The following is a 15348-nucleotide window of genomic DNA, read 5'->3' on the forward strand; positions in this document are numbered from 1 at the left end:
CTTAGACTCCAACTATCCACAATGTTTTCTATGTGTTTCCATTGTTTCTGGTTTGTGTGCATTATCAGGTTTAGATAAATTTGAATAAAGAACAGCTACATCATTCCTTTCTGCGATGTCATCGTTTCCAGATACCAATTGATGGTTTCTTCAACAGGCAGTGGCAGATACACCTAAATGGATGGATTAGTATTACGCTGTTGTGGGATGATTGCCCCAGGCCGATATGCCCTTTGGTGGTACCAGCGATGAGGAGAAACCTGTCATCGTTTACGGAGGTATAGCAAGCAGCTGATGCCGAAGCCTTGCGATTCAAGGTGTATCGAAAGCGCTTCTTTCATCGAAAGGGACACCGTGTGACTCATGATAAAGATTTGATGCTCGAACACAACAAAATTAAAAATTTGGTTGAAAATCGAAATTGATGGATGTTCTCAGAGCGTTTATTGTGAAAAAAAGCACACTATAATGTGCAGAGTATTGTTGTTTCCTTTAAAAATAGTGTTTTCTATTCAGATTTGGGAAGCGCTGTGCTGTGCGAAGATGTGTGTGTTGATATTCCGGGTTCTGCCTCAACTGACGTTTGTACTTAGGTTATGACTGTGCACGCTTGGTTATGCTGCCTACTAACGTCATGGAAATAGGTGGAGAATATCGCTAGGAATAGTGATGTCAGCTTCGGGGGCGGGGATATGTTTTAGTGCTGCGAGGGCAGCTCAACTTAGGGCGATGCAGCAACAGATAAGATTAGCACAATCGCGCTGGTACACAAGTGTTTCAGAGCGCGATAAGGCAAGGGAGCGGAACAGGGGAGAACAAAACAACAATCTTACTAGGCCCAGTGACATTGAGAACACGCAAGTGCATGGGAGATGGGAAGGGGAAAGTGGATGGAATAGGGGAGAAGTGGAAAGTGCAGCCAGCAATTGACAAGTGCTAGGTTTAAGGCAGCAAACAGGGTAGGTCTGATGAGTGCAGGAAGATAAAGTGGGGGCTGCATGGGTACAGATACAGACCCCAGTGGAAGGAGTTGCCTGGATGCAGTGTGGGAGGATGGCAGGGTGAGCAGGTACCTGTGCCCGGAAGACAGAGGGTGGCCAGGTGCACAGTGCTGAGAGAGAACAGATCAGCAGAGGAGAGGGGAGAGGGGGAGCAAAGGCTGAAGAAAAGAGGAATGTCTTGATGTGCTTCTGGAACCGGAGATGGTTCTCCTCAAGTTTCAGAGTGGCAGGGAGACTGTTCCAGAGGAAGGCCCCAGCCAAACACAGAGATCAAACCCCAGCTCGTTTCTTTGAAAATCGACTGACCCTGAGGGATTTAGAGGTAGAGGAGCAAAGAGCTCGAGAGGGGATGTATTTGCGGAGGGATAGCTGAAGGTATTTTGGATCCAGGCCCCATAAATCCTTGTGGGCAATGCAGAGAGTTTTGAATTTAATCCTTGCATCCACTGGGAGCCAATGGAGAGATTTCAGAGCTGGAGAGATACGATCCCAGGGTTTGAGGCCAAGGACAAGTCTTGCAGTCCTATTCTGGATTAGTTGCAGAGGGCGGAGAGTAGAGTCAGGTAGATTTAGAAAGAGGCTGTTAAAATAGTGAAACCTAGAGAGAACTAGAGCTTGGGAGACCATGAGCTTCTGGGGGAAGGAGAGGAAAGGCAGAGTACCTCTGACGAAAGGAGTAGGAAGTTTGACTTTTTAGAGACCTCAAAGAAGTGGGCGGAGAAGGAAAGTGTGGAGTCAAAGATGACCCTGGGGTTCTTAGCCTCGCAGGTGGGGGTAGGAGGAGGGCCAAGGGAAGCCGGCCACAGAGTGAGGGGAAAGGATGGTGAAGGTGTGCCGATGAGGAGGATCTACGTCTTGCTGGCATTCAGAAAAAGATCATTGGTAGCACACCAATCTTGAATGGCAGTTAGGCAATCGGAGATGAGAGAGGGAGAACACGCTCCCTGCTGTTTGATTTCGCATATGGAAAAGTGAGGAAAATTAAGGTAAGGTGCATAGGAAAGGTTTTTACGATCGATCACAGTTTGCTTAAAACCACATGTCCGAACGCTCGGGACAATAATATTTTTGAGTGTACTATTCCTTTAATCTAGTTCTCCCAAACTGGGGGAGGCAGGCTAACACCTTCATTGGTCCTTCAGCTCCAGTGAGATACTGGGTGCCAGTGTAGCTGGCAGAGAGGCATGTCTTACTCCAGCAACTGTTCACCCGAATACACCGTGGTAGTAGGTAGGGAGCAGAGCTTGACTCTGGTTGGAGCACTCTTAGGCCAGGGCCTTTGGAAAGGTGAACTCTCCCAAAAGGGGTACGAGTTAATTCTCCTTTCAGTCCACAAATACATCAAAGAAGGGCCCCATGGTATTGGATTAAAATAAGTATTTTTTAAGGTGCCCAATCCATGCCTTTGCAACAAGTGATCTTTGCCTTCTTGCAACATACACAAAGTGCTTTGTGATAAATTAACTGTATGAGACAGGAAGGAAGGGGAGGTGAAAGGAAAAGCAAGGCCCTTTGGTATGCAATGCCCTGAGGTGAGGCTGGATCATTTGTTTACGGTGTGCCCTCTGTAGTGTGCTTCCACGGCTGCTCCTCCCAAGAGCTTCCTAGGTTTGATATGTGTGATCCCCCCACACAAAGGATCAAAGAGAGGCCACTCCCACGTGTTATTGCCCTGCTGGCTGCAGCAGAGACAGTCAGTCTAGTTAGAATACACACAGACTGTCCATGGGTGACCTGGGTTCATAGTGTTGACATGGCTATGATACAGATTAGATGTGGCTTTTATAATTATGTTAATTTCCACCCACCATACCCCAAATCAAATATGGTATATGTTTAAAGATTAAACTGCCACTAGTATAATAGTTCATCATAATTCCTTGTCTTTGGAACAGAAGTGCAGATTGTATATACAGCCTCTGTATTGTAGAAACTTGGCTAGCAAAGCAACATTTCGAAACGGCACCTGCGACCTTTGTACCTGGTCTGAGGCACTGGGAGCAGGTGTTGTAGATCAGGATACTGATGCAGCATGGCACATGTGTAAATATGATTTTGGCATGGAGTTTAATTAAAGGGTGGTCTGGCTAGCTGAACACCTTTTCTTGGATATATTTCCTGCTTCATTGTATTATTAATATAAATCAACAAAACTAGGGCTTCCTTAACCTTGCTTGACACAGTCCTTCAGAGCGGGGTGACGGTATGATCGCTATTGTACATAATTCAAACAGGGATGGAAAAGGATTTTAGCGCTACACAGTGGCAAATAACCTCTCAAGTACATTTCTCCATGGGTGATGGTTATTACCAGTGACAGAAATCTGCGGTTCAAATCAGAAAAATATGTAACATGGACATAATTCTAAAACGTTTTAATTATTCCAGTCTCTCAATATGTAGTATTACACTTTCTAAATGCAAATCTCATACAAAATATTTACAACACCTTGTTATTCCCTGCTACATGGAGACTTCATTACTACATTACTAAAAGCATATGCCACAATCCTCCTCTGTTAATCTCGGAACTAGTGGATGTCCATCATGTTAGTGGTGCCTCTTGAATTTCAAGGACATCTCCAATCCAGCCACAAATGTAATTAAATTAAACATAACTGAACATAATTAAGTTTGTGGCATAGAGAGCAAACACTTGACCTTGTATTGCTTGTTCCCGTGGCTTGACCACAGTGCTACTTGGGTCTCAAGCACAAAGAGTTCTTTGGTTTTAATGAATGAGTTCCAGTGCGAGCCTAGACCTCATCAGTAAACTAACCGATGGTTTTGTAAGAGGAGCAGGCTCTGTAAAGTTTTGTAGGCCTGGAGTTGACAGTGTATTTCAGGTCACTAGTAAAACACATTTAGAAGGCAGGAGAATGATTCACAAAGAAGTTATCATCAGTAAAAACTGAATTAGTATTTGAGACAGACTTTTGCATTATTATGAAAGTCACTTGTAGTAACTCTAACCTACTCCTAACTAGTGCTGTACGAACATGTTCAATGATTACATGAATCGACAGAATTGTAGGCAGGTCTGCTTTCACAGACTGCTAACAATCTTTCCAGAGATGCATCAGGGAAAGCTCGAAGTTACAGAGAGGTACACATTAGGTCTCTGTAAGGGATGGTAAAATGGTTCCATCACCTTAAGTGTCCAAAAAATGCCTGCTTTTCATCAGAGGTCGACACTATATACCTAATGCAGGCTTACAGAAATGCATACTATCTTGGAGTCATGACTCTAGAATAGCCAGACACAAGGGTGTGGCAGCCACCTCAGCCATAATCATGCAGTCATTTTGGTGGCCTACCATTCTAACCGACATCAAGGAGTACGTTCAAGCCTGTCCAATTCATGCCCGGAGCAAGTATTCTACCTCTCGAACCATAGGGTTGTTAGAACAAGACAAACTCCCTACCGAACCTACAAACTTCATAGTAGAAGTGCCTCCATCCCACGGTTATACAGCTATTCTGGTCACTGTGAATAGCTTTAGCAAGATGGCCCATTTCTCACACTTTAAAGGGATTCCTTCTGCCCCTGAGATGGCTCAGGTCTTTCTAAGAGACATTGTAAGTCTACACAGTCTACCGGAAACTATGCTTTCTGACGGAGGGTCTCAATATACATCCAATTTTTGGAAGACACTGTGCAGGCTTTTAAGCATTGAGCAGACTCTTACATCTGGATACCACCCCCAATCTAATGGTCAAACGGAACACCTGAATGGCACTTTGGAGCAGTACCTCAGGTGTTTTGGTAAAAACGAGCAAGACAATTGGGTTTCTCTTCTATCCACAGCTGAGATTTCCTACATCAATGGCACTCACTCCGCCAATAAACTCTCTCTGTCCTTCTGTATATACCGTAGGCTTCCCTGTGCCTTGCCCTCTGCTTCTATTCCCGCAACCTCTTTGCCCACTGTCGACTGTCTGATGGACTCTTTCTCCACAGCACAAAAGACTGCTTTGATCAATCTGGAGGAGAACCGCAAGAGATAGAAGACACAGGCAGATGCCAATCGCCGGCCCGCACCTGATTGGAAGAAGAGTGAATTAGTATGGCTTGCCTCCAAATATCTCCCTAGGTGGACTCATACATCCAAATTAGCCCCCTGTTACCTGGGTCCATATCCCATTTTGTCTCAAATCAACCCAGTGGCTTACAAGATCAAGTTACCAAAGCAGCTAAACCTCACCCATCCGGTCTTCCACACATCCTTATTGAAACCTTACATTCCTGATCGGTTCCAAAGAAAGGACTCCTTTAAGGTTTCCATCAAGGATCCTTCTCTGGACTTATATGAGGTCAAAAAGATTGTTGACTCTCGTTTCTAAAAAGGAAGGTTGCAGTATTTGGTCAGATGGAAGGGGTATTCTACTGCAGAGGATTCCTGGGAACCAGTTTCTAACATATTGGCTCCCTGATGTCTACTGATCTTTCACCATCTTCCTCCTAGGAAGCCAGGGGTGTTCGCTCCTGGAAGGGGGCATACTGTCATAAGGGTCCAGGCATGGAAGTTGTGGAGTCAGTAGAGGAGCCTCCATTGAGAGTGCTGCCACGCTTTTCCATTATAGTCTAGTCGTAACGGCCCAACTTCCTTATCTGTCTACTGGCCATGCCTCCCTGTGCGTTAGTACTTTAGTTCCTTCTGAAGTACACGCTGGCCCGGTTCGCCTCGCGAACCTCACTACTTTTCCTCCGACTCCAGTTGTATTATATTTGGACCCTTTTCTGCTCGTGCCCATCATGGATTGCCTTTTTCCTGTGCCGTTCCTTCTTTTTTGTCTCATTGCTCTTCAGCGCTTGCTGCTGCTTCTAGCTGCCTGTCTTCTGCCTCTTAGTTATTATGCCTCCCTGGAGTCTTTGCTTTCCTGTTTTCTGCCTTGCAGTAATTTTGTTGTCTATGGCATCTGCACCCGGGCTCGGGAAATCCACCTGCCTACGGCATATCGCTCTGTGCTTTTCCTACCTACCTGGCCATTTCACCATCTCTCTCTCTCTCTCTCTCTCATTCCGGCTTCTCTCGTTCCTGCTTCTGTAAAGGATTCAGTGCCTGACTCAGAGCTCCCTGTTGTTTGCCATCACTACGGAGTAAGAAGTTATCTTTTCCATCACCAGTCTTTTATTTTCCTTGTCTTCTTTCTAGTGTTTCGGCGCAGTTAACACCTCCTAGGCTCCTTATTTCTTTGCCACTGAACACTCACGTGTTTTTCTCTGGGCTCTAGTTCGCTACACAGACTTTGGATTCCTCGCTTTTTCTTTTTTCTTTCTTGTTGTTTTTTCCTCTCCACTCTTTGTTGTCACACAGTTTCCTCTGTTCTTGAGTCCCTCTGCCTTCTGCAGTCTTCTGTTTCGAATCTGTTAGGTGTGGCGTCCACACAGTCAAATAATTTCACTCCTCATGCTTCTCTTTGGACTCCATTAAGGAGTGTATTCCATACAGTCAAGGAATACCATCCATCTGACCATCGGTGAGACCTTACTTACCCCTGTGTTTTTTTCCACCATTGGCTTTTTCCCCAAAATATGGGCTGCGCATGGGAGATGTCACTTTTGTTGTGTCTGTCAGACGACAGTGGTAAATTCCCGGAACAGACCCTACCTCTTCAAGAAGAAGACGGGAACACCAGAGGAAAACTTTGCTGAATTCTCTACATCGGATGTCACGACCAGTGAAAGCGATTCAGAAACTCAGGTAAGATCTGCCCAAATTGACAGAGGTGAAATCTCCAATTACCATTGGTATTTAGTCAAACAGGAAACATACAAATATCAAGATCTAGGAAGGATAATCATTATAAATCCAAACAATCAGGTTGCTTGCATAGAAGACATAAAGACCTCATTAATGATGATGATGGAAATATGATATCTACAGATACAATGGATCATTTAGACTTGATTACTACACCATATACTTTTTCACTGGGAAACAAAGGTTCTAAGGTTATGCTTTTTCTGTCTCAAGATACTTTGTCATCTAAAAATAAAATACTTCCAAGGTAAAGTTGTCTATGTCTGATACTAACGATATAAGTTTGTGACAAATAAAGAAAAGGTTAAAAAAGACAAACACATTTCTACAAATTGTTCTTCTAGTCAGTTAGTGTCCTGTCCTAGTTTGGTCCATACTACCTCTAACGCTTATGTATTTAAATGCAAAACCGAACTAGATTCTTCTCTAGTGGGGGACTTTGAATTTTTACCAAACCTTCATATATGGACATTACTACTCATTCTACTGTGATGCCTAGAATGCGACTTCAATTACTTACTTCTCAACAAACACTAATTTTGCAATCATTATATATTTACCTGGAAGCTCTATTTGATGAAGATTCTGCCTCCCTAAATTGACAAAGGGTCCTGACTATTTTTCATCAAGTTCTTCGCCTGAGGGTTTTAATACATATTATATAGATCTTGTTGAATTTGAAGATGTAAATAACCTATCTTTTGTTTAGTTACTTTTTAAATATATTTTTATTGCACATTTTACGATGGCACATGTTAATGCATTGGCTCTACGATTCATAATTTTTTTCATGCCCACAGTATTATAATTGATCATCCCGATATGGATAACAGGAAACACAACCATGCTACTGAATACAACAAGGCAAATCGGGACAATTTAAGTGTTGAATGTTCTGCTTTCGGTATCATTAAGGGTATTAATATGGTATTTATTGAGTGCGGACATAGCTTCGGGAAGCAAAGGAGAGCTTTACAATCATAGGGGGAGGTACACATTGCAGCCAGCAGAGAAAAAAGGAGTGCTGAGCTAACAGGAAATGGCCCAGTGGGCAATTGGCAGCAAAGGATCTACAAGCAATCAAGAGGGAAGGCAGTGGGGAGCAGATCATCGAGTCTCAAGTAGAGTGAGGAGTGCAGGGTGTATGCACCTAGGTGTTAAGAAGCCATTCGATGAATAGCAAGGCCTTGAAATCTTTCCTGAACTGTAGAAGTGACTGTGAAAGTCTGATGTTGATGGGGAGGAGGTTCCCAAAGTGTTCATTTGCTGCATGATGTTTGAGTCCCTTCTCATAGAAATGTTTTTGGTGAAAATAAGTTTTCATTTATTCTCTGTCTATAAGGTTCCGGCATGGTACATGAGGCATTTTGTTCCTGGCGTTTGCTAGCTGAAGGATTCTGTTGTAGATCTAAATGAGTTACAAGTCTCTCAGCTAAGTGTACCATTGAGTCCTTCACTTTGTTGTTAGCGCGGCAGGAACGTTCCGATATACCATCCATGTCATTGTACAGCCTTTCAAAAGATTGGTCCAGTATTGTTTGATTGCCATACTCAATTGTTGGCCAGCCTCATCGTTTAGGTTTGTCGCAGAGAGCCCTCTTATTGCTTCTCCAACTTCTGGAAAATCAGTCGGTTGTGTGTAGAAACCAGACTCCAGTTCCTTACTTGGTGAGAGCAATTCCGGGCTTGAAAAAGTAACATATGCTTTGCATGCATAGGTAATTTAAGGTATCGATCTCTCTGGTTGCGGGAGTTTGGCACAACCTGCCACCTCTCGCAGATTGTTATTGTTGATTCATTTTGAGCGGGATGGGCCGGACAATAAGGACGCGACCCTGGAGCTTCTGGAAACACAACTTATTTTATTGGAATCTTAACGCTTACTGCCTTTCCTTTCTCCTCACCACTCCCACGTCAACCCTCACATGCTCTCTGAGCCTGTCTTAAAGGGACAGAGCCCACCAACATCACCCCTGGACGAATGTCCCAACATCCACCTAGCATCCACCTGCTGCAATAGTCGTCGTAGCGGCTCGGTGATGGACGCAAAGTGCAGGATGTACCAAGCACAGTATCCTGCCATTCCCATAAATGACCGGACATCTGCCACTTGTGTTGGTTCGCAGAGGTTGGAGATGGTGTTGACTTTATCTGGGTCTGGCGTCATTCCATCTGTGGAAAAGATGCGGCAAATGAACTTAGGTTTTGTCTTGCTGAATCGGCACCTGTCTATCTTCAGCGTTAGGCCCGCTCCTTGGACAGCTTCACATGTTTCAATCAAAGCGGCGTCATGCTCCTCACAAGTCTTTCCGTAGATGAGAATGTCATCACTATAGTTCAGGGCCCTCCGTATCAGCGGGATGACCTGTCTGATTGCCTCCTGGAAAATTTCAGCTGCCTACGAGATGCCGAAGTTCAGGTGTTTATAGCGAAAAAGGCCATAATGTGTTGCAAATGTCGTGATGCCCCTCGATTCGGGGTGTAGCTCTATCTGGTGGTAACCTTGGTTAAGGTCTAGTTTGGAGAATAGTACCGACTTGTTCAATTGGACAATCATGTCCTTGATGCAAGTTCCTGGGTGGCGCTCTCTCTGGATGGCGGCGTTGACTATCCGCATGTCTACACAGAGTCTCAGGCGTCCCACTTCCTTAGGCACAATCACTAGGGGCAAGACCCACAGGGTCAGCCCTGTTGCTGGTTCAATAATCCCATCATTGAGCAGCTGTTTGAGCTCATTGGAAACTGCCACCTGCAAGTGGAACTCTACTCTCCTGGGATGTTAGGGGACGGGTCGGACCATGGTGTCGATGTGCATTTTGATGGGGGTCCTTTCATCTTTCCTAGCCCTCTGCAGAGGAGTGGCACCATCGGCAAGATTGTATCTTTTGCAATGGGACCTCTGGCTGCGCGCTCATTCGTCATCAAGTGGACGTGCTCAACAGTGTCACTCAGGGGTGAGGCAGTGTGTATGATGTCCCCTTCCTGGAAATGTATATCAATGAGCCCCAGGCAGGACACTGTGTGGAAGCTCAGCAGGCATCATCCTTTTGTAGGGCTCCGTATCACGTAGTTGACCCTGGTGTTGAACCGTCCTTTATGTATTAGTTGGTGCCTGAAGTGCCCAATTGAGTGGAGGGGAAGGTCTGCACCCCACGGTAAGATCCTGGACATTGTCTGGGTCAGTGTTGGTCGGTCGAGGACCTGTTGGAATTATTTTCTCCCATAATGTTGACAGCATGATATGATATGATATGATATTTTGAGGGTAATTCATAGAATTCAGCGCACAAGTGGTGCACGCGGCTGGCGCACAGTGTGCGCGTGCGAATCCCTGCGCCAGCTGCGTGCGCTAAAATCCATTTCCGCGCACAGCGTATTCATGGATTCCAGCCACCAAAACCAGCCGTGGCGCACAGTGGTGCAGCGACCCTGCAGCAGCGCCAGTTACGCCGACAAGAACGCCTCTCGCGCAGGGAAAAGCCATCAAAATCCCCAATCCAGCGCAAAGGGCTGCGCTAACCCTGTACCAGCACGGCAAGCGGGCTACGTGTATCACTGGGGTGCGCGGGAAGTACCTCACGCGATTGGCCCCATGCGAGCAGGGTACGCGTATTTCAGGGGTGCGCGGGAAGTTCCACACGCGATTTCCGCAGGGTATGTGTATTTCAGGGGTGCGTGGGAAGTTCCACACGCGATTTCAGCAGGGTACGTGTTTTTCAGGGGTGCGCGGGAAGTTCCACACGCGATTGGCCCCGTGCGAGCAGGGTACGCGTATTTCAGGGGTGCGCGGGAAGTTCCACACGCGATTTCAGCAGGGTACGTGTATTTCAGGGGTGCGCAGGAAGTTCCACACGCGATTGGCCCCGTGCGAGCAGGGTACTTGTATTTCAGGGGTGTGCGGGAAGTTCCACAAGCGATTTCCGGAGGGGACATGTATTTCAGGGGTGCGCGGGAAGTTCCACACGCGATTTCAGCAGGGTACGTGTATTTCAGGGGTGCGCGGGAAGTTCCACACGTGATTTCAGCAGGGTACGTGTATTTCAGGGTGCGGGGGAAGTTTCACACGCAACATCAGCAGGGTACGTGTATTCCAGGGGTGTGCAGGAAGTTCCACACGCGATTCCATCAGGGTACGTGTATTACAGGGGTGCGCGGGGAGCACCACACGTGAATTGCACATGTGGGTCCTCCCAGGTGTTCCCTCTACACCCTCCACGGCCCCTGCAGGTGGCTCACACCACAGGGGCCTACCCTGCACATGTCCTGCAGGCACCCCATCCACCATGACCATGCCCCCCAGCCAACCCACATGTCAACTTGCACTACTGCCCACCAACGCATGTCCCCCTGCACCCCCAGCCACCAGGGGCACCCTCCACCAGGCCCCCACCCATGTCTCCCACCACCCCCACGCCCCAGCACTGTGGGGCACCCTCCACCAGGCCCCCACCCATGTCTCCCACGACCCCCACCCCCCAGCAGTGCAGGGGCACTCTCCACCAGGCCCCCACCCATGTCCAACTCATGTCCTCACCACCCCCACCCCCCAGCACTGTGGGGCACCTGCCAGCAGGCCCCCACCCATGTCCAACTCATGTTCCCCACCACCCCCACCCCCCAGCACTGTGGGGCACCTGCCAGCAGGCCCCCACCCATGTCTCCCACCACCCCCACCCCCCAGCACTGTGGGGCACCTGCCAGCAGGCTCCCACCCATGTCCAACTCATGTTCCCCACCACCCCCACCCCCCAGCAGTGCAGGGTCACCCTCCACCAGGCCCCCACCCATGTCCAACTCATGTTCCCCACCCCCCCCATCCCTAGCACTGTGGGGCACCTGCCAACAGGCCCCCACCCATGTCTCCCACCACCCCCACCCCCCAGCACTGTGGGGCACCTGCCAGCAGGCCCCCACCCATGTCCAACTCATGTTCCCCACCACCCCCACCCCCCAGCACTGTGGGGCACCTGTCAGCAGGCCCCCACCCATGTCCAACTCATGTTCCCCACCCCCCCACCCCCCAGCACTGTGGGGCACCTGCCAGCAGGCCCCCACCCATGTCTCCCACCACCCCCACCCCCCAGCAGTACAGGGTCACCCTCCACCAGGCCCCCACCCATGTCGCCCAACCCCCACCCCCCTGCACTGTGGGGCACCTGTCAGCAGGCCCCCATCCATGTCCAACTCATGTTCCCCACCACCCCCACCCCCCAGCACTGTGGGGCACCTACCAGCAGGCCCCCACCCATGTCCAACACATGTTCCCCACCCCCCCACCCCCCAGCAGTGCAGGGTCACCCTCCACCAGGCCCCCACCCATGTCTCCCACCACCCCCACCCCCCAGCAGTGCAGGGTCACCCCCACCAGGCCCCCACCCATGTCCAACTCATGTTCCCCACCCCCCCACCCCCCAGCACTGTGGGACACCTGCCAGCAGGCCCCCACCCATGTCCAACTCATGTTCGTCACCACCCACACCCCCCAGCACTGTGGGGCACATGCCAGCAGGCCCCCACCCATGTCCAACTCATGTTCCCCAGCCAACATGTCATCCAAATCTAGATCCCTGGTCCCTATGGTCAGCCTCCAAATGCAAAACACCCACCCGAGTATTGCATCCACCCACTCATAATTGGCAATTACATGACAGAACACCAATTGCAAGTTCCAAAGCAAACACATTTCCCTCACATACACCCAATGGGGGTCAGTGAATCTCAAAACCCATATCATGATATGCATGAAACCAATGAGATGCTACACATTGAAGTTCGATAAAAAAATATGTATTAAAGGAAACATAAATAGAATCAAAAATAAAGAAACAGGAATGGGAATGTACAAAAATGAAAACAAGCATGTCCGTGAAAAAAAGCAAAACCAAAAATCATAATCCAAAGTAATGGTGTCCAAAGTCACTGTCCACAAAACAAAATCCAATGGGAAATAAAATTGAAAGCCATTGCTCCATGGTTAAAATGTGAAAGAAAAATTCAATCCAACAGTGAACTATGTACATACGAACAAGCCAGGGTCCATTATCCCAACAAAAGAAATGAAACCTATCTAACTACACTAACTAATAAAATAAACTATATACAAAAATGTGGCCAATGTCCAAAAGGTCCAAAATAAATCCAAAAAAAAAGGAAACCTAACACTACCTACATAACTATGTACAAGGGCAGCTGGCTAGTTTGACGGCTCACTTTTGGATGTCCCGGGCCAGGGCATCATCAAACTCCTGCTCAATGTCCCGGAGGCGGTCCTCCTCCATGGCCCCGAGGGTCCGCAGGGCCGTCAACGTGTCCACCTCCAAACCCCTGCGGATTGCCTCGAGGCACTCGGCCCGCCTCAGGGCCCTCAGCATGGAGTTCTCCGCCCTGACCATTGTGAGCCGTGCCTCTTCCGCCCGCTGCTGCTCCGCATCTATGGCATGGCCCAACCGCTGCCACACGGAAGACACTCTCTGTCCTGGGTCCTCCTGCCCTCCGGCCGATGCCTGCCCCTCCGATGTTGAAGGCCCCGAGCCTTCATGGCTCCCACCACGTTGCTGCTGCTGCTGTGCCTCTGCCCGTGCACTGCCTCCTGCTGCCTGCACATCCTCCGCCGGCTGTGGTGCAGTCGTTGATGTGGCCACCCCTGCTGGACGTCCGACTCCCGACTGTGGCAGGGATGCCTCCTCCACCAGCCTGGCCGCACCGTCAGAGGCAGCTCCACAGGGCACCCAGGTGACTGATGGGTGGGAAGATGGCACGGAGGACGACTGGCGCGTAGGGGGTTCAGCTGAGGAGGGGGTCGCAGCAAGCCCCATCATACGGAGGAATCCGGCCTGGGTAACCTGTCCCAGCAGGCTGACGTGGTCAACGAGCCATTCGAGATGACGTGCAGTCTCCTCATGAAAAGACTGCAGGTCACCTCGCATGGCCCGTTGATGCAATGCCACACCAGTCAGAACAGGCTCAACCCGGACCCGGAAAGCCATGTCCGCAGGCAGAGGAAGGCCAGTTGTCGTGAGCTCATCCCCTGCCTGAAAACGGGTCTGGACGTGGGCATCCCTGCTGGTGCAAGATGATGCAGGGACAGGATCAGGGACAGGATTGCACACAGGCACCTCCGCGGTGGCCTGTGCTGCCTCCTGTCCCTGGTCCTGCACTGCACCACTAGCACCAGTGGGATCCCCACCTCCAGACCACGTCCCTGTTGCTTGCACGGCCTCCTCCTCCACCAAACCCCCCACCAACCTGGATGACTCTGTGCCATCTTCCCCCGTTGGGCCCTGTGGGGTCCCAGCTGCCCCTTCTGCTGCCGAGGAGTCCAACTTCAACCTCCGCCTCTTGGTCCTCCCCCCGGCAGCTGTGGCCTGGGACGCGGCACCGGACTCCTCACTCCCCAACGAGATGACAACATGGGAGGGGAGCCGGGCTTTGCGTCTCCGGCTGGCGGTGGGATCCCCGCCGCTGTGCTCCACAGCACCTTCTCCGCCCTCTTCATCAGTTGACGCTGCAGACAGAGAGAAATAAAACACAGGCATCAGGGCACTGTACAATGGACACATACACACATGACAGTTGTACATGAGTGGCATTGGCAAACCTCAGACATGCCATCACAATCCCCAACACACATGTCATTTCAACTTGCACACATGAGCCATACCACAGCCATATCGCAACTGCCAGCACCATCCATACACATACAACAGCATGAGCAGGCAAAGGTGAGCCAGACATCACATGCAAAACAGGAAGTGCACCACACATGTACACACACCACCACACTTGCATGCATGTGTACACCTCTGGCAAGTGTCGCAGTGTTCAGATGGGCATCCATGTCACATCTGCCAATCAGGCTTCCACATCCGGCTGTCACATGCATCCATGTTGCATCACTGTTGCACCCTTGTCAAATACACACAGAATCACATGTACACAGTGCTGATACATGCAGCTGAAAACAACATACATGCGTGACATCACGGACATGTCTACTTACAAACACATTCATCCAAACATGTGTGCCCACACAACTGCATTTGGCATGCAAGCCTACACACACAAGCAGCATCCATGTCTCACACATTCCAGCCCTCGCATGTGTTAGCCCCACGGCCCTGTACACCCCCACCCATACTCGACCCCATACAAACAGATGTGCAACCTGCACACTACTGAAAAATCACCATTTGCTGTGTCCACCCCTGCTGGAACAGAAGACTCCCGACTGGGATACCATCGCTCCACAGCCCAGCCCCAGGACCCAGTTGCCCACCCACTCCTGCCTCTGGGGTTGCCATGTCAGGCACTGAAATATCTGGCACCACTGGCAACCCCCGGCCAGAGAGGCAGAGGGGCACCAGCTTCACTGCCACCGAAGTAGGTGTCCTGGTGGACCCGTCTGGAGTTGAGCAGTAAGTGGCCAAGCATTGCTGTGTGAGACAGGGCATGTCGCAGTGTGCTGGTTGTCTGATAATTGCCTGTATGTGTGACATAGGCCATGTATGCATGTGTGTTTGCAGGGACGTCATGCATGTGAGACCAGTAATGTGTGAACCACACGGTTGGTGCATGTGTTCAAA

Source organism: Ambystoma mexicanum, chromosome 2q (assembly GCF_040938575.1).
Source record: "Ambystoma mexicanum isolate Mex_15411 chromosome 2q, UKY_AmexF1_1, whole genome shotgun sequence".
Taxonomy (NCBI): Eukaryota; Metazoa; Chordata; class Amphibia; order Caudata; family Ambystomatidae; genus Ambystoma; species Ambystoma mexicanum.